General features: G+C 41.6%; 1 non-coding gene across 1 annotated transcript; it reads left to right on the top strand.

Annotated features, from left to right (window-relative positions):
• Positions 1-3369: 3369 nt before the first annotated feature.
• On the top strand, positions 3370-3476 carry LOC111750430 (U6 spliceosomal RNA). The gene has a single exon (XR_002785564.1). It is a non-coding gene; the product is annotated as a U6 spliceosomal RNA (small nuclear RNA).
• Positions 3477-21030: the final 17554 nt, after the last annotated feature.

Raw genomic sequence — 21030 nt, 5'->3', positions numbered from 1 at the left:
AATAATAGACTCTTAAAAATACAAAGCTGAGAACTCTATCTGCAGAGAAACACACAGATCTGACATGTTACATTAATTTTCTGAGGAATTTATCAACCCTGAATATCGGTAGGCCCCAGTTCAGGGCCCTTGCCTCAGACTTTTGGAAAATATTATTTCCCACTACAATGTCTCCCTACCCACACATTACCCTTCTCTTTCACTCCCATGCTTAGAACAGTGGTCATTTCCTAAGTAAGTGATGACTTTGAAACCCAAAATGTGGTTTTATTTATAATTCTGGGAAAATTCTGTAGTCTGTGATGATAGATAGTTTGATGGATGGATGGATGGATGGGTGGGTGGGTGCGTGGATGGATGGATGGATGGATGGATAGGTAGGTAGGTAGACAGACAGACAGATGGATAGGTAGACAGACAGACAGTTGGATAGATAGACAGACAGACAGACAAGATGGATAAATAAATAGGGAGACACTTGGTCGTTCTGACTAACCCTAAGATAATAATGGAATGAGATCTTGGAAAGACTTGTCTCTTAGTAGAAAGAAAAATAGAATTGCCTTTTAGTAATGAAAATTTGCAGTCAAGTTCAGTTTTCGTCTTTTATCTTCTGAAGTTATGCCGCCCTGGCAAGAATAGACCCACACCACTTCAGACGCAAGTGGCTTAATAAAGTAACAAAAAACCCAAACCCATTGCTATGGAGTTGGCCCCCTCATATGTTATAGAGTACAGCTGCTCCACAGGGTTTTCTCGGCTATAATCTTTATGAAAGCAGATCACCAGGCCTTTCTTCCACGGTGCCACTGTGTGGGTTCAAACCACCAACCTTTAGGTTAGCCACCAAGAAAAACTGTCTGTGCCACCCAGGAACCATTAATGCACTAACAGCCTTATTTAAATCTTAAGTGCATTACCATGTGCTCTTAAAATATGATAGCAAATCTTACATACCTTTCAGATTCACTGATTCCTCGACAGAGACTGTCCCTTGAGTGCTAACACATGTCTAGCAGTCTAGACAAGTGTTTAATTCAAATTTAGGTGCTTTGATTGTTCCTCTGTTTTGGCAATTACAAGAAACGCAGCTAGCATTTCTAAACTTTGAAGAAATGAAAATCCTGGGCCCTTCTTCACATCCTGACCCTCAGTGGTACCTGGACCAATACAGTGGTCCACATATTTGACTGGCCAATAAGGAGATACTGGGTGGTGCACACTGTTATGCTCTTGCCTGCTAACTGAAAGATTGGAAGTTCAGGTCTACCCAGAAGCACCTCAGGAGAAAGACTTGGCAATCTACTTCCCAAAAATCAGTGATTAAAAACCCTGTGGAGCATAGTTCTACTCAGACACACATGGTGTTGCCATGAGTTGAAGTCGACTTGATGCCAACTCCCACTAAACCCACTGCCGTCCAGTCAATTCCAACTCATAGCGACCCCATAGAACAGAGTAGAACTGCCCCCATAGAGTTTCCAAGGAGCGCCGGGCAGATATGAACTGCCGACCTCTTGGTTAGCAGCCATAGCACTTAACCACTATGCACCTAGCATATGGCAACTAGCACCGTTAATTATCCATAAGAGGTTCTCCTGTAAAGTTTAACTAATAGCTGAAGAAGGAAAGAAATAGCAAAAACATAGAAATACCTTCTCCTTAATGATTACTTCATGTCTTCATTTAATTTCTAAAAGGCAAGAAAAAAAGGTAATATGTTGTAAATATCAGTATTCCGGACAATTTAAAAAATTCAAAATTTAATGTTAATTACTTAATGTCTATTTTGTTCTTTTTTCTAATGTAGCATGTATGTTGAGGTCATTGTATGGGAACAGATGGAATATATGGAAGGACCAACTAATTAACATTAAAGACAGGGGACTCATTGTCTTTCTATAACTCCCATCCATCTACCTCCGTTTCTGTCACCATGGTACCTAGAGGTTCAATTATTGAGTGTTGTGACTAAACAATTAAGCAAAATGAAATTGTTATAATGCTGCTACTTGGTGTTCATGAAACTATGCTTGGATATTTTCCAAAGCACTAAAACCTTCTCAATGATTTCAGTTGTTAAACTTTCGCTGATATGGGAAGTGAGACTGCAGGGATTGTTGTGCAAATTATTTCATTTACAGATGAAGGGAGTGAAAATGGCATGCTTTAAATTACATTATGGACTTCATTGTGGTTTCTAGCTGTAAGGGCCAACTCTATAGAGTGCCTCAGAGGGTTGTGTCAAAGGATCGTTCAGAAAGAATATGGTTTTTACCAGCTCATACCATACACAGCATGCTGGAGATTTCAAAGAATGGACATCCTCCCCAGACTTGAATGAACTCCTGCTTTTTCTCAGAGCGCCTTTCCAGATACACTTGGATGGAACAAAAACCAGGAAGTTCTGAGCAGCATGAAAGTTCTCAGATGTGACCTGTGAGTTTTTCTTTGAGTTTCCCTGGCCACCTGGACCAAGCCCCAGAAGAACAGTCAAAAATAGATGAAATTGCCCCTTTACCTTGAGCTCGTGGGTTGTAATGAGCTAAGCTAAGGTAGTCCTGTTGACAAAAAAGCCATTCTTCACTGAAAAAGACTCATATTGGAGTTGGCCAATGTGTAGAATGGCTGCCAAGACCTACATCCCAAAGCCTTTCTAGGCTACCCTACGGACTGGGGAGTTACTGTGAACAGTCTAGAAGCTTCTATGGAGTCTCTGAGTTCAGATGTGGATAAAGGCAAATAGTGGTACAAGCAGAACCTGATATCCAAACTAGCAAACACAGTTGACAGAAGAGAGGTGTTTCTATGGGAAGATCATCCTCGGGGCAGTCTACCTACATATCTTTCCCTTACATTGTCCAAAAACTGGTAGGATGTTGTCCTGGAAGGAACAAGAGTGAACAGTTGGAGAAAACAAATTCCCTCATTCTACGTAAGAGGAAAGTGAGATCCACAGAGGACAAGGGACTTACTTATCTCAGGGCCTCCAGAGAAAAAATAAAAAGCTAGGTTTAGAATTCCCATTCTCAGTGGTGATTTTAGACAGAGTCCTTTCTTGAACACAGTGTGTAAGCAGTGGTGGATTAACCAATAAGCAGGGTACATACTGGCTTACAGTAAGCAAGGTATGCACTGGCTTGATTGTGCTTACCTTGCTCATTGGGTAATCCGTCCCTGTGTATAAGGAAAAGCCAGTATTAAAACACACAAACCAGACAAAACCACAGTTGCTCTGGTTGAAATGAAAGCAGGCATCATTTCACACCCCACACTGGCCCCTGGCCTCTCAGGCATGTCTGTGGATGCCCTGGGCTCTGTGGGACACTGTTCGAAGACCACCATAGATCCCATCGCTGCCAACTCTATGTGCTCCCTTTGGCAGTACATATGCTAAAATTGGAATGATACAGAGAAGATTGGCATGGCCCCTGCGCTTGAATGACACGCTAATTCCTGAAGCATTCAATTTTTTTTTTTTTTTTTTGGCGCCCTGGTGGCGCAGTGGTTAAGTGTTCGGCTGCTAACCAAAAGGTCAGCAGTTCCGAATTCACTGCGGCTCCTTAGAAACGCCAGCAGGTTATGGAACACCGCGTTATTCTTTGACTCTGCTTCTGCTGTAGCATTCATGGCGCTACTTTGTAAGTAGTTTACATGTCTCCAGAAAGGAAGTTCATAATAATAACAGATACCGTACATTGAGTGCACATTATGTACTGGCTTGTTTGCTAAGTGCTTTATAGCCATTATTTCATTTAACCCATCCCAGAAAGCTATTGTTTTATGTCATTTTGCAGGGGCAGAAAACAAAGTCCACAGAAGTTAAACAGCTTGCGAAGGCCAACAGCTAATAGATGGCAGAGCCAGGGCTTGAACTCAGCCATGACCAAAGGCTCAGGCCCATAACCACAGGTGCATTGGGACGGATTCATCCTTGGATGCCTATCACCCAGCACAGTACCAACACATAGTAGGCACTTCATAAAAAATTGTTGAGAAAGAATAGTTGAGATTCCTGTAGTTCAGGTCATCTTTTAAAGGTGCAGACATCTCAGAGAGTGTTAATGACAATCAGCTATTCCCATGTAAATGCAAATTACTTCAATCTGATTTCTGGTTGTTTTTAGTTGTCTAATCCACTCAACGGCAACGGGTTAGAGTTAGCTCTGACGCATGGTGACCTTGTGAATAACATAACGAATAACAGATGGTCCGGTGCTATCCTTATGATCGCTGCTATGTTTGAGTCCATTATTGTGTCAGCCCATCTCGTTGGGGGTTTCCCTTGTATGCCCTGACCCTCCACTTTATCAGACATGAGGTCCTTTTCTAGCAATTGGTCTTTTCTGTTGATGTGTCTGTCCACAGTAAGCAAGCCGAAATCTTGCCATCCTTGCTTCTAAGGAGGATTCTGGTGGTATTTCCGATCTGTTCATTCTTTTAGCAGTCCAGTGTATATTCAATATTCTTTGTCAACACCACAGTTTGAATACATCAATTTTTCTTCCATCTTTTTTTTTCATTGTCAGCTTTTTGCATGTTTTTTATTCTTAACTACTGAACCATAGTTAACAGGAATTTAGTGTAGTCCCTAAGGCCATTAGCTGGAGTTAGGCTGTTTTTAAATCTTCTCCACCATTTACTGGCTGGGCAATCCTGTGCAATCTCTGTGCCTCAATTTTCTCATCCATAAAATGGAAATTATAATAGAATTTATCACATAGAACTGTTACATGGATGAGTTAATGAATAGAAAGTATTTAGAACAGTGTTCGGTGGATTATAAGCAATCAATAAATATTAATTGTTACCATAAACTACAGTGAAGGAAGGGGTATTTTATGCCTTTGTTTTGGTTTGGTTGTCACTGTTGTTTTCAGGGGAGGGAGGGAAGATAAGTAACTTAAGAATAGGAGATCACGGCAAATGTACTGGGAGGTCTCTGAGCATGTGGCAGAGGGCTTTCACCAAGGCCTAAGAGTGACATCAAGATAGGCAGCAAAGATAGCCGTCAGCTATTTCAAAAATATTCCTAAGACCTGTTCTGTATCTGGATCAGGGAATGCATCTCTTGACTTGTGATTTGGACTAAAGTTTGGACTATAAATCTGCTATATTATCAGTAAAAAAAGAATTTGGTGAGCTGGCATAGGGCTTTGGCCACAGCAAAAAATGGGAAAATATTACCTCAACTCTCAACTTTCTTTCACATAAATTATTAGGTGTTTGGTTAGCTTTTTTCTCTTCCAGTTCTTGGGACTTGATCTGCAAGAGAGAAAAACAAAGAGATAATAGGGCAGATGTCATGTCCTGGGAGAAGCACTGTAGCTGGCACGGAACCAGTCTAATTTCCTCAAGGGTTCATGTAAAGTCGTATTAAGCAGTGACTTTGTTAAGAAATATGCATTTGCACAAGTTTCTGAATAGCCTCTGGATGAATGCTCCTGAACCTCAGTTTTTTTTCCCCCACTTTGCCAGGTGACATTATGGCTGACTATTATCCTTAGTAAACAAATTCTGGTTTAATTATTTAATTGTAGGCATCTCACTTGTTACCATATCACTGATTAAACATGAGGGGAGAAAAGAAGGCACAGAGATATGTCATCTATAGAGTAAATTCTACTGGGATAGGACTGCTTTTTTTCCTTTGGAAAAGAAGTCAACTCTCTTTGGAGTGTATGGAGGTCAGCTCAGGTTGGCTCTCAGCTGGCTTCTTGCCCTTCCCTCTATCCTGCCCTGCATCAGAGAGAACTGCATTTCCCAGGATCCCTTGCCTCTCACTCCCAGGCTGGCTTGGCCAATGAGAGGAAAAGAGGAAGATTAAAAGAAAAGAAGTATGCAAATCCTTCCTGTGTCATTTCATTAGAGGTTGTGCTGTTCTGTGGCTCCAATTCCTACTAGCCAGCCCCTGCCTCTATGGTGTGCTCCTCCCAGGAGTCCCCATCATGGTTCTAAAAAAAACAAAAAACAAACCGGTAGCCAAGGAGTCAACTCCACCCTGACTCATGGCAACCCCATGTATGTCAGAGTAAAACTGTGTTCTATAGGGTTTTCAATGGCTGAATTTTCGAAAGTAGATCACCAGACCTTTCTCCCAAGGTGCCTTTGGGTGGCCTTGAACCTCCAACCTTTTGGTTAGCAGATGAATATATTAACAGTTTGTACGACACAAGGACGCTTGCCATGGTCTAGCTCCTGTTAAACAGCCCTGACTTCTCACATCTTGCAACACCTCTTCCCTTCAGTGAGCTCAGCCCTAATAGTGGCAGTAGTTTGTTGCTATTTCTACGTTCTAGGTTGCCTCACTGGGCCTTATCTGGCTTCTCAGCTCTCTCCTCGTTAGTGTAACCAATTCCTTGTATCAAACTCCCTCCGTGTGAAAAATCTACAATGGTTTCTGTTTTATTTAGTTGTTTGTTTTCTGCTAGTCTCTGACTATGATAGACAGAATAAGAGAAATCCATACACGTTTTATAAAAAATAAACTGGGAGCTCTATTTGTACCTCCCTTTTTGTTGTTGTTGCTTTGTTTTAGCTCGATGACTTTATTTACAAAGCACTTTCCTTGAAATTGCAGCTTTAAGAGAAATATAGGGACAATAGGATTCTGGGTTACTGGATTCTATGTCTATAAATAAAAGCTTTTTGTAGCCTCACAGGATGACTTTCTTAGCTAAACTGAGAGTGAACCAATAATATTATTTTTCGCTCTTTTAAAACAATTTTTAAAATTTAAGAATAACATATAGAATGGTACACAATCCTTTGTACACAGCTTGTTATATTATCACAAAGTGAAAACATGTAGTCAGTGAAGGGAGAACATTATCAGCATCCCAGAAGCCCTTACAAGTGTCTGCTCCCAATTCATTACGCTTGTCACCTCCCCAAAGGTAAATACTTGCCTGGCATCTAGGACCACAGATTAGTTTTGCTTGCTTTTGAATTTTACACGGAATCATACATCTGTATTCTTTGTATCTGATTTTATTTGCTCAGCATTCTGTTTGTGAGGTTCATCCATGTTGCATGCAATAGCAGCTGTTTATTTTCACTATATAAAATATGCAATTATATGAATATACCACAAGTTATTTTTCCATTGGTGGACATTTGGGTTCTTTCCAGTTTTTGGCTATTATGAATCATGCTGCTATGTATATTCTTGTACATGTCTTTTGTGACCAACATATGAATGCATTTCTGTGAGGTATATGTTCTGTCTAGGAATAGAATTGCTGGGTCATAGAACTTGGATATGTTTAAGGGCCCCTGGTGGCTCAATAGGAAACCCTGATGACATAGTGGTTAAAACCTATGGCTGCTAACAAAACAGTCAACAGTTGGAATCCACCAGGCACTCCTTGGAAACTCTATGTATAGGGCAGTTCCACCCTGTCCTATAGGATCGCTATGAGCAGGAATTGACTCAATGGCAACAAGTCTGGTGTTTTGGTTAACGGTGGCACAATAGTTAAACACTCAACTGCTAACTGAAAGATTGGCTGTTCAAACCCACCAGAAGCTTCAAGGGAGAGAAGATCTGGTGACCTGCTTTTGTAAAAATTACCGCCTAAGAAATTCTATGGGGCTATTTTATTCTATCCTATAGGGTCACTATGAGTCAGAATCAACCCAATGGCACACAACAAGAAGATAGTGCCAAACAATTTTCCAAATTGGTTACTCCATTTTACACTCCCACTAACAGGGTCAGCTACACAATTTGTGGGGTATATTACAAAATGAAAATGTGGGGCCATTATTCAAAAAGTGGGGAAAAGGCCCCATCAAAGTTACTAAAGTATAAAGCTTTTTCCTTTCTTCCACAATCTCTTGACTTCTCGTGGTCCTTTTTATTTACTATTTAATGTCATTCTAAGTAAGAAAAAATTTATTTTAAATTATTAGCACAAATTTTACCATTAATCTGCATAAAACAAACAGAACTATTTTTAGTTCACTTCTTGATACACACATATTCTACCAACATGTTTTACCTTCAGCCGGTTGATAAGGATGGACTGAAGGGGAAAGGTTGCCTTATCTTTCCCCTTCTTTCAGTGGGAGTGGTTGGCTAATTCAAGGAAATAACACAAGTAAGAAAGGACATGACAACTACCTACCTATTTTTACATTGTTTAAGGCATATTATTTCTTCATTGTTGTCGCTCTTAAGAGAGAGCTTTCTAGAGCAGCCAATAAATTAGCAAATATTTCTTCAGCACTCATTTCCTATAGCTCACTGTAGTCATACTGCCTCTAAAAAACTGTCTGCTAGAGCAGTTGCTCTCCACTCACTGCAGAAGAAAGCAGTGCAGTTCCCCCCAGTAAAGGTGGCTGCAGATGACCGGACTCTGGCGCTCTTCCTAGGCCTTTAAGACCTCTGTGCCATACCCTCGCACGTCCAGACTTAAAGCAGAAGCTGAAGCGCTAATGCTGCACCTTAGAACCTTTCACATCCTGCCTAAGTACCGCACTGTCCACCTTGAGCCAGGAGTTGCCACAGGAGCAAATAAGACCGCAGTGACTGAAGGGTGTACTGACACTGCAGGTCCGTAATGGGCACTTGTCCATCTGGTGTATAGCCCAGATTTTCCTTTTTTAATAGTATAGCTTTGGAGATATTACATTTGCTGAATGCCCACACCTACGGGGCCATGGATGGCCTCATTAACAAGAGACTCAGAGAGAGCCTTTACTTCAGACCTCCAGGAATATTATACCCTTTTTGTCTGGGCACATTTCTAATCTTCCACTTTAATAATTATATTTTATCTAGCTCTGAAGTACTAGCACGACTAAAGTAGGAAGTTTTCCTGATGAACCAAAGGAAAAGGTATCAGAATCTCAAAACATAACAGAAATAGGAGCAACCAACTTTACAGGGGTTGTAAGGTATTTCACAAACATTAGCTCAATCTTGCTGAGGGTTTTGGACACTATTCTGGCAAAAAGATGAGGCCTCCAAATACTTTCCTCGAACAAATGATTTCAGAATCGAAATGAGGTAATATTTTAAGTACTTTCTAATCCAGGAGAAGCGAAGTCCTTTTCTCTGGATTTAAGTATTTGCTGTCTTTCAGGGAAGCCCTCCATAACACACATTTAAGATCTAATTTTATTCTAATAGCCGCAGGGGAGACAACATCAAACTTTCTGGTTATGGAGTACTGGGCCACTTTTCAGGGGGTTGGGAGAAAATTTTCAAAATTATTTGCCTAGTTAAAAAGTTGAATTATTTTGCTTTAGTGGGCTCAGTCTTATTATGTCAAGTGTTCTTGTCACGTCCCTTGACAATAAGGCTTTCTAAGTTTTCTTAGTTCAATAGTGGCATGTATAATGTAATAATAAGGACAGGTGAACTCTATGACATGGATAAGCTCAAAACTACGGGTTCCTTACACAATGAGCGTATTTGCATTTTACTTATACAAAAGAAACTTTCCAGTTTTTTTTTTCTAATTTTATTCTCTTAACCCCAGGACCATATGTAGTAGTAAGATTTTTTTTTTTAATTGCCATAGAATCTTGAAAATTTTAGCAAATGTAAAAACAAATTCAAACTCACTTCAAGCTTGCCTAATCCAAAATGAATTTCATTTTAATAGGTGCCTTTTGACTGGGAAACAACTGGATTCTCTTTTTTTTAGACATAAGCAAATATCTTCACAAACCTGTGTTCAAAATAATAGCAATACAGCGTATTAATTCATTTATTTATCAAGTTCTTACTGAATACTTACTATCCCCGACACTGTGCTAGAGGTGATAATATAAAGTAAGACATGGTTCCTCATAGGTCTTCGATCTAATGAGAACGACAGATTATTGAGGTCTTTATTTTTAAAGGGCTAGACTCTAGTAACTCTAGTGCCAAGGGATAAGTTATAGGTTTTCCATGCAATAATAATAATACTTGATGTTACCATATGTGTGTGTATAGATAGATAGATAAATACAGGTAGTCCCTGATTTATGACATATTCGAGTTACAACGAACTGCACTTATGACCCTCATTTTTGGGGAGAGGGGAACCTCTTAACATTAGTAATATGTTGCAGAGTGTAATTTGCTGTGTTATCATTCTCAGATGTAATGTTTCCAACCCCCAAAGACAAAGATGAGATTTATAAAGATACTGATAATAAAAGGTAGTAATAATGAAAACAAACAAAAAAATGAGGTTTTCATGGAGTAGTTGTCCAAATGGAACCCAGTTGTGAGTAGGGGACTACCTGTATGTGTGTGTGAATAGATGGATATAATTCAGATATAGATACAGTGTTTATCTTTTCCTTGATACCAAGCACAGGTCTGAGCCTGGCACAGGGTAAGCCCTCAATAAATATCTTCTGAGTTAGTAAACTAAAGAAATATGATTGGATTTGAAGACTAAATGCTATACCACAGGAAGGGTCTTTTTGACCCAATTCTTTGCAGGTTTCCCAAGATATCACCTATGGGGATGAGGATCTCACTACTCAACTTCTTCCTTTCAATTTAACTTAAATATTTTTGAACAACTATCATGTGCTCCACCACCCACTACTGTTGAGTCAATTCCAACTCATCGCGACCCCACAGGGTTTCCAAGGCAGTAAATCTCTACGGAAGCAGACTTCCACATTTTTCTCCCATGGAGCCATTGGTGGTTTCCAACTGCCAACCTTTCGGTTAGCAGTTGATTGCTTTAACCACTGCACCACCAGGGCTCCAACTATTCAAATATAAAAATGACTTCAATAAGGTCTTATCCTTCAATATGTCACTTCTGGGAATTCAAATACAATGAAGAAATAAAGGTTTGTGAGCCTAATAATACAGATTGTATTATATTCATCTTTTTCTCTTTGATGCTATGACACATGGCAGATATTAGTAGAAGATTTTCAAATGAATAGAGTGATTAGATGAATTGGCTTACAATGAGAACAGCAATGAAGGAGTAATTCTCACTTGATGTATGCATAAAGACGGAGGAGTTTCGTCTGGAAAGGCTGCAGATTGGAGGTGACTACTGAACTTGGTTTTGAAGATCAGAAGAAACTCATAGGATGAATAAAACTAAAAAACCAAACCCTGTGCCATCGAGTCGATTCCGACTCATAGCAGCCCTATAGGACAGAGTAGAACTGCCCCAAAGAGTTTCCAAGGAGCGCGTGGCGGGTTTGAGCTAACCTTTAGGTTAGCAGCTGTGGCACTTAACCACTACACCACCAGGGTTTCCATAGGATGAATAAGGGGAGACAAAAGCACAGTTAAGAGGAGACAGTATGGACAAAGACATGGGAGAGTGAAGTACACAGCCTGGTGTTTGTCCCTTTGGAAAGATGGTGGGAGTATTTGCTATTCCTAATTAGTGAGACAGAGCCCTGGTGGTGCAATGGTTAAGCACTCGGCTGCTAATTGAATCAACTCAGCAACATCTAACAGTTGGAGAGAGCTTGATTTCCCTTTAAAACATCATTCTTCTGTGGAGGATGTCTTAGTTAACTAGTGCTGCTGTAACAGAAATACCACAAGTGGATGGCTTTAACAAAGAGAAATTTATTCTCTCACAGCCTAGCAAAGTAGACCTCAAAATTCAGGGCACCAGCTCCAGGGGGAAATTGATGACAAGGACCTTCCCCCGAACCGACGGAAAGAGAAAACCTTCCCACAGAGCTGGCACCCTGAATTTGGACTTCTAGCCTCCTGGACTGTTAAGAGAATAAATCTCTCTTTCTTAAAGCCATATACTTGTGGTATTTCTGTTGTGAGAGCAGTAGATAACTAAGACAGACTTTGGTAGCTGGAGAGTGGGGTGCTGCTCTAACAGATACCTGTAATGTGAAAGCAGTTTTGAAACCATAAATGGGTAGAGGCTGGAAGAGTTTTAAAGAGCCTAAAAGTAAAAGCCTAGATTGCGTTAAAGGGACTGTTGGTGGAATTATGAACATCAAAGGCAATTTTGATGAGGACTCAGGAGGAAGTTTGGAGAGCTGTAATACTGGAGATGGTACAGATGGCAAGCAGCAGCAGAGAAAAACCAACATCAGCAGAACCAGGAGACCAGCACAAGACAGCAAAGGAGCCAGCCCATGGAGTGAGAGAGCTGAGTGCCTTTGCAAAGGAGGCTTCTGGCAGAGTAGGGTGCCTCTGGGCACTTATTGGTGGAGCTAGGCTTGCTGATTTGTGGAGCAAGAGAGCTGAGTGCCTTCCACCTGAGTTTTACTGGTAGAGTGGGGTGCCTCCAGGGACTTAGTGGTGGAGCTAAGGAGCACTGAAACACTTGCCTGAGCAGGGCAGATGCCAAGCTGGGTTAAGAGGCTCCAGGTACCAAGAGGCCAAGGATGCAGGAAGTAGAAGCTGAAGAGACAAGAAACACAGAAAGCAGAGCTGCCTCAATCTCAAAGGGTAAGGCCAAGACCTCTGGGGCATAAAATGGTGGAGCCATGGCCTCTGGGGCTCCAAAAGGTGGGGCCACAGCCTCCTAGGATTCAAAGAGTCAGATCTTTCACCAGCTCGGTTCTGGACTGTGGGGCTGCCTTTCATGAATGCCAGCAAGATGGGGCCAGATCCACTGCCCAAAGCTGAGGGGCGGGGCTGCCAGGGCCGAGGGGGTAGGGTCACCACTCAGAAGGTCTAGGAGAATGGGGCCACCCAAATGTGAGGGAGCAGAGCTGCCTTTCTAGTTGGCCTGGAAGCTGAAGCTGAAGCTGAGAGCCGAGAGGCCTCCACCCAGAATCCAGAGAGTGTGGCCAACACCCAGAGTTTGGAGGGAAGGGCCATTGCCGAAATGGTCTCAGAGAACAGAGGATTATTTTCAAGACTTGAGAGCTAGTGTAATGTGCTCTGCTGACTTTCTTGGTGCCTGTCATCCCTTTTTTCCCTCCAATTTCTTCCATTTGTAATGGAAATGTCCAGCTTGTGCCTGTTCCACCATTGTACTTTGGAAGCAGATAACTTGTACTCTAGATTTCACTGAAAAGAGGATTTTTTTAAATTTGAACTTAGAATTGATTTAAGACTTTTGCTATCATATGAGGGGATAAATGTGTTTTACATGTGGCAAGGATATGACTATTGGGGAGACAAAGAGTGGAATGTTATGGATTGAATTGTGTCCCACCAAAACATGTGTCAATTTAGCTAGGCCGTGGTTCCCAGTATTGTGTGGTTGTCCACCATTTTGTGATCTGATGTGATTTTCCTATGTGTTGTAAATCCTACCTCTATGGTGTTAATGAGGCAGGATTAGAGGCAGTTATGTTAATGAGGCAGGACTTAATCTACAGGATTAGGTTGTATATTCAGCCAATCTCTTTTGAGATATAAAAGAGAAAATTGAGCAGACATGGGTGGGATCTCATGCCACTAAGAATGAAGAACGAGGGGGGCAGTGCGTCCTTTGCTGAGAAGCTCCTAGACCAGGGGAAGATTGATGACAAGAACCTTCCCCCAGAGCCAACAGAGAGAGAGAGCCTTCCCCTGAAGCTGGCACCCTGAATTTGGACTTCTATCCTCCTAAAGCCACCCACTTGTATTTCTGTTATAGCAGCACTAGATAACTAAGACAGAGGGCAAAAAACTAACAATGTTGTTAGTTGCCATTGAATTGGTTTTCACTCATGGCAGTTTCCTGTACAACAGAACAAAAAGTTGGCAGTGCCTGTGCCATTTTCCTGAGTGTTGGTAGGCTCGAGTCCATTGTTGTGGCCCCTGTGTATTTTGAGCGCCTTCCAAGATAAGAGGCTCATCTTCCAGCACTATACTGAACAGCATTCTGTTGGGATCCATAGGGTTTTCACTGGCTAATTTTCAGGAGGAGGTCACCAGGCCTTTCTTCCTAGTCTGTCTTAGCCTGGAAGCTCTGCTGAAACCTGTCCATCCTGTATGACCCTGCTGGTATTTGAAATATCAGAAGCATAGCTTCCAGCATCATAAGAACACGCAGGTCACCATGATTGACAAACTAACAGACAGGTGGTGGTCTAGCTTTCTAGAAGAGGTAATTTTTTACCCTTTTACCTTCCACAAATTATTTGGTTCTCACTTTTGGAAAAAGGTGGAGTGTTGTCAGAAAGACAAGACGGCTGAGGAAACTCATGTTCAGAACTGCTAAGTGGCTTGTCCAGGATCACCCAGGTAACTTGATTCTTTATCTTGCATGCTTCATCCTGATGTATGCACATGGGAAGTCATAACTGATTCTTAGAATTAGTGCAGGAATTTGAATACATTATATCTTAGAAATCACAGATGGAGTCCAGAGGGACCTTGTTATATCAAGTTGTTACGGTGTCAAAAAATTCCTTTCCCTCCCTAAATAATTTGCAGGTCAATTAAAAAAAAAAAAAAGTGTTAGTGCTATCCAGGCTCATTTTCAAATGATCCAAATCCATTTCTGAACACTTACTTACAACCTCCTGCCAGTCGCCATTTTATAACAAGCGTGAAGTTAACATTTTTTAAAAGAAAGCACAACCTCACAAGTAATACAGCTATGAAGAAAAGATATTCAACTTCCTAATAAAATAGTAATGCTGCAAGCTCAGCGGCTCATAAAACATTTATAACCTTCAGCCAGTAAAGTGCAAACAAGAGATTTAAATATGGCTGCTTGTTGGAATGGAGGGATGCTGGGTGTAAACACAGCCCAGTGAGCGCCAAGTACATGTGCTGCAGTGGGGTGCAGGGAGAGAGGTCCTCTACCATCTGCAGGTGTTTATTTTGTAGTTAATCCGAAATGTATGGTTCCTTTTCGTTGTTTTCATTTGGTAACCTAGAATCGAAGCCTGAAATGGGTAAGTGGGGAGAGAAGCAATTGAGCTGGAAAGATTGTGTTTCTGGACCTGAGTTACAACTTAAATGAAACATTGTACTTTACATACTTACTAATAAGAGTGGCTCAACCAGGGAAGCCTGGAAGCTTTGCAGATGCTCAGCTGAGGTGTCTTTCTGCAGTGTCGTACTCCCTTCCCTACTGATCATAGACCTAGCGCTGTGGGAGATGGGGTGGGGGAGAGTCATGCCAAGTTATCCTGAGGTCGTTCTGTGCATAGTCTGTGTGTGTGTGTGTTTGAGAGCAAGAGCTAGAGAAAGTACGAATTGTTGGAAACCCAATTGACTTGCTTGGTGATTTTGAAAAACTCAACGTTTCTGTACCTCATTTTTCTCATCTATAAAACAAAGTCCTTCCAAGCTGTTAAATGTGAAAATATCAAAATGCAACATTAGATCCAGTGAGTATAATATCCAAGAGGTATACAGGAATTTGTGAAGAACTTCTACCACTGAAGACTACAGAGCAAATCGTTCCTTTCCCTTATCATTTGGGTCTACAACCTGGGCACTGAGTTAGCATGAATAATCCCTTTTGCCAAACCTAATTTGTTCATGAATGGTTTCAGGCTGAGGATTTATTTCTCAGTTCAGGTATATTCTCAGCTATGCTTGTAACCAAATTTCTCAGGTTCTCGTCATATCCTATCAGCCGATCAAAATAAGACAGACTCCAATTGCAAGGGAAACAGAAAGTGGTAACTTATTGCCTGTGCAGACAAGAAGCAACGTAGGGCCTAGTGGCTGAAAGACCTCATGCTCCCCACCCCAGGGGATTGGGGAACTTTCATGTCCTTAAGTCCCCAGGGGGCAGGTATTGGTGCTTGAAACCCTACACTCCACGCCCTCTCCTGCCCACATTTGGAGATCCGGGTGCTGAGTCATGCTGAGTCGCTCTTCATAGAAAATCCCCATTGTGGGACTTCTTGCTTAGCAAAGGGGCTGCAAAGGGGCTCGGGTGGTGCTGTGTGCCAGAGAATATATTCCCCTCTCTCAATGCTCTGGTCTGGGGTCAGGTAAGGACAAGATTCTCTAGATCTGACCTGTGCCAAGATCCTGGCCCTCACATGCACAAAGATCTGGCACCAAATACAAACTTCAGTTAGAGACCGAGGTCTGCAAGAGCTGTGGTCTCAGGGAAAACCACGGTTAGAGACCCTGTCTTGCAAGGGTAGTGAGCTTGAAGCAAACTGCAGTTAAAGACTGCATCTTGCAAGGATGGCGAGCAAAGGGGAGGGGAAGCCATGACTTAGCAAGATGAAGCCACAGCAGAGTGGGGTTTCAATCCCCCCTTTAACAGGTTTCTTTGATTCTTAAAAGGGGTTTAGGGCCTGAGGTCTCATCCTCTATGCCTTCTTCATGCTGGCTATCGGCGCTGACATAAACTCAGCTCTGGCTGGAACTGGTTTGGGGAAGATGGGGTGATATTCCTGTCCTAACATCATCTGTAAATAGAACTTCTGAAGCCTGGAAGACATAGACTTTACTAAAAGGTTAAACGAACAAGGCCCAAATACAAGTAGCAGGATGACCGTGATGAAGGATCTTAGAAGGGGAGGGAACCATGTTAAGCTTGGGATTGCAGCCTTTACTATACCCCAGATATCCTGTGAAATTGGGCCTTGGTTGAACTTGTATAGCCATTTAACCATGGAGGGACTCGAACCCTCTACAAGGCAGCCACAGAGGGAATCGAAGCCTTAGGTCTCCAAAAGGGAGAGCTAGTTGACAGTCAGTCATTAAACCCAGTGGGAAACAAGCATGAAGTCATGCAAAGCCAGAGCTGGAAGATAACTACCAGTAAGGCAAACGACCTGCGCAGCCACCAGGGGATGACAATCAACTGGCACAATTGTAATTGTCTATGTTGCTTGTTTCTCCTTAAACGATCACTTTAAACCCTCTAAAGCCTGAGGCTTCCAGTTATCACTGTCCTGCCAATTCTTACTGTTTTGCAGGGTTTGTTGGTCTATATCAGTAGGAGCCAGCTTGATGCGAGAGTGTTGGATCCACACTCCCTTTCCTGGGATCTTGACCGTAGTGGGGAGTTGACATCAGCACCTCAAAAGGCCCCTCCCATTTTCCTTGCCAGGTCTGCAGAGTTCCAGGTCTTGACAGGGAGAGAGACTGTGGGTTGTGGAAGAGTCTGCCACATCCAGCAACTGTAAAGAGAGTCAAGCACCCCCGCCACAGAATACAAGTATTGTTTAATAGCGCGCTAGCCTCGCTTGTGTATGTTCTTGGCCTCCAGGGTCTTTTCAGGACCCAAAGTATTTAAGCCCTCCCAAAAGTTACGGAGGAGGGGACACCTATATGTAATGTGTAAAGATTACAAGCCAAGAGCAGTTCTACTCTGTCACATGGGGTTGCTATGAAGTAAAATCTACTCAATGGCACCTAACAACAAAAACATGCACTTTCAATTTTTTAAAAAATGTTTTACTTATCACTGTTCTCTATTTGAAGGAAAAAAGGGTGTGGATTTCCACATGTACGTGCTCCGCCAACTTAAGCAGGGTTTTGAAACTCAGCTGACTTCCCTCTATGCTTTAGGAAACCCTGGTGGCATAGTAGTTAAGTGCTATGGCTGATGACCAAAAGGTCGGCAGTTCGAATCTGCCAGGCGCTCCTTGGAAACTCTATGGGGCAGTTCTAGTCTGTCCTGTAGGGTTGCTATGAGTCGGAATCGACTCGATGGCAATGGTTCTACGCTTTAAATTCCTTGAGAGTAGGGTCGTATCTTATTTGACCTATATGCTTGGCATATAGTACATACTTATGAATGTTTGTTAAATGAATGAATGAATACAGGTGGAGTTCCTTTTCTTAATCAGGACTCATTTTTTTCTCCTTACTCCCAATACTGATTATCTCACTCCAAGAGGTCAGACAGGTGATCAATGATTGCTCAACTTATTTTATAAAATTCTGACTTCCTTCTGGTGCTGCTCCAAACCACTAACTAAACCAGTTGAACTGTTATTATTTTATTAAAAACTGATAAGTGCTTTTAGTAGGATAAATAGTGGGGACCCATACTGCAAGTAATAAATTACAAAAAATAAAATAATATGTATTGGTCGTAGGAAATTTAGTCAATACAGATAAGCGAACCTAAGGAATAAAACCATTCAAAACTCCACCACGTAGAGCTACTTGTTGTTAACATTTGGTGGTAGAACTGTCCGTCTTTTCTTTTGTGCTCAGATATGACACACGAATAAAGGCTCACACCTTGTTTTGTCACTTGACTCACTCACCAGTGTACTGATCATGCAGCGAATTTTGGATGCTTGCCTTCAGTCTGTCGTCGTGGTCGTCAAATGTGGGTTTCAGCCCCAAGGTCTGCAGGTGTGGCTCCATTCTCGGATGGTCATAATTTTATTTTATTTTTTTTTTGTTCTGAGGCTGGGGTCAGAAGGCAGGCAGATTTTGACTTATCTTGAAATGTGGAAATGTTTCACTGGTTTTGTTACTAAAACTGCTGAAGCAGCTGACTGTGATGAACATGTGGACAAATTAGCTACTTCTCAGAGGACAGACATTTTCAAATGCCTCAGTAGACAGAAGTATTGGCATTGGCTTCTTTTGGGGTCTTTACTTTCCCATTCCTCTGTTGTTCCCCATGTCTGTTAGGATCACCTTTACCCACCTCTTGTATTTGGTCAAACCCCTTCCATAAAACAGGAATGGCCATGCACAGCTAAAAATATGCTACTTATTCCTGGTTCATTTTATACGTGGAAATGGTGACAGCCTTTGTGTGGCTTTTCAGGACCAACATTAAAAATAAAACTAAGAACCCAATCCCAGTTGCTAGTGCTTTTCAAGTTGCTCTAAGACTGAGAGCTTCCCTCCACCCTAATAGTGTGCTTATAGTGGGCTGACAGCCACCATGGCTCCCAGTAGAATAGGACACCATCACCAGTTGCTGTCAAGTCAGTTCTGACTCCAACTCGTGGTGGCCCCATGTGCGTCAGAGTAGAACTGTACTTCATAGGTTTTCAATGTCTGATTTCTTCAGAAGTAGATCTCCAGTCCTTTCTTTCAAGGCACCTCTGAGTAGACTCAAACCTCCAACCTGTCTGTTAGCAGCTGAGTGCTTTAGCCATTTGCACTGCCCAAGGACTCTAATAGTAAATAATAAAGGAGGGCAAAGAGAAGGGGACTGGAATCAGGAATACTAGAACATCAATAGATGGAGGAATTTGAAAGAACTGGATGCTCACGTATGACCTAAAGAAATAAGGAGAAATGGATAATGCACTACACTCCAAGATCATTCTTACCAACTGGCCATAAACATATGAAAAGTAAAAATGACAAATGCAGATTAAAAAAAAAATCATGAGGTAGGTGGAAAGGCATATGCAAGGTATAAACCATCTGGTATCGAGAAAGTCCTGAGAAACAGGATTAAAAATGTAAGTATCCTACAAATCAAGGACTAACAGAAAGGGAATATTCAGGTTCCTAAAGGACAAAAGGTCAGGGAAAGGTCAAGGGCTGTGAAGTGTGGGTAAAGTGAATAGTTCTTGAATAGAAGAGTCAGGAAAGACAAGGAATTTATAATAATGCGGAGGGAGGCAATGCAAGAGGAATTAGAAGTATGGGAAAATTTAAATCTAATTCAGGACTGTGTCCATATTTTCCTAGGATTAACACCTGCTCATTCATTGCAATGTTAATGTATGCTTTAAATAATGAAGCATTTATTGGGCACTTAACTCTGTGTTAAGAGCTGTTCTGGATTACTTGAGGTCTGACTGAAAAAAAAACACATATATACATGTACACACACATATATATATATGCTCCTGCCTTCAGAGAACTTAAAATCAACTTGGAGAAATGCAACAAAAGCACTTCCGAGAATACAATGTCACGTGGATTTGTGTTAAATTTAGTGGTGTAAATGACAGGGGATGTGAGGGTTTAATGAAAACAGTGGCTGGAGGCTGCAGGAACGAGTTGGTCAGGTTTGACAAAGGTTGTGATAATTGAAAATGACCAAGGAGGAAAGATGAGGAGAGGAGAGGAGAGGAAGAGGCTATGATAGTCAAGAAGAGCCTGAACTTTCAAGGAATGTTAGCCTTGTGGCTGGCATTTCAAAGGGGGTCACTAATGTTTGTTCATAAAAGGATGAAAGGTGGATGACATGGGGAGAAGCAGATAATGGAGGGTCTCATGACAGGCCAAAGAGGAGAGCTTAAATGTGACGGGCCAGGAAATAGAACTCCATTAAATGTTTTTATTTTATTTTTAAATTAACATACAGTAAAACTGACTACTGTGTGGGTGTACGCATGCACGTGCACACGTATAATCTATGACTTTTGTTTTAACAAAACGTTTGCTGATTCAACATTTTTATACGCATAATTCAGTGGCATCGATTGCATTTTTCACGTTGTGCAACCACTATATAGTTCTGTGACTTAACACGTATATATTCCTTGTATCTACCACTGCTATCAGAACACACAATTTCATCACTCCCAGGATCTGGCCTGTGCTATCCCTTTGTAGCTATACTGTCTCCTCCCACCCCTAACCTCTGGCAACCAACAATCTGTTCTCCCTCATTATAGTTTGCCTTTTTGAGGATGTCCTGTGAATGGAGCTGTACTATATGTAACCTTTCGAGACTGGCTCCTTTCACTTAGCTTAATGCCTTTGAGACTCTTCCAAGTCGTTCGTGTATCAGTAGTTTGTTCCTTTTGATTGCTGAAGGTATTTCATTGTTATTAGATGCCATACAGTCTGCTCCGACACATGTTGACCTTATGTATAACTTTATGTACAAACCCTATGTATAAATGTTTCCTGGTCCTGTGCCGTCTTCATGATCATTGGTGTGTTTGAGTCCAGTCCAATTGCCATGGAGTCGATTCCAACTTATGGAGACCCTACGTGTGTCAGATTAGAATTGTGTTCCATAGGGTTTTCAGTGGCTGATTATTTTTGAAAGTAGATTGCCAGGTACTGGAACCATCCACCTTTTGGCTAGCAGCCAAGTGTGTTAAGATTTGCAGCACCATTGTACTCACCTGTTAAAGGGCATTTGGGTTGTTGCCAGTTTTTGTCGATTATGAACAGAATTGCTATAAACACTGTGTACAGGTTTATAAACCTAAGTTTTCACCTCTCTGGGATAAATATCCAGGAGTGAGGTTTCTAGCTCATCTGTAAGTGTGTGT

This window comes from Loxodonta africana, chromosome 1 (genome assembly GCF_030014295.1).
Source record: "Loxodonta africana isolate mLoxAfr1 chromosome 1, mLoxAfr1.hap2, whole genome shotgun sequence".
NCBI classification, from domain to species: domain Eukaryota; kingdom Metazoa; phylum Chordata; class Mammalia; order Proboscidea; family Elephantidae; genus Loxodonta; species Loxodonta africana.
This window is presented reverse-complemented; position numbering and strand designations above follow the sequence as displayed.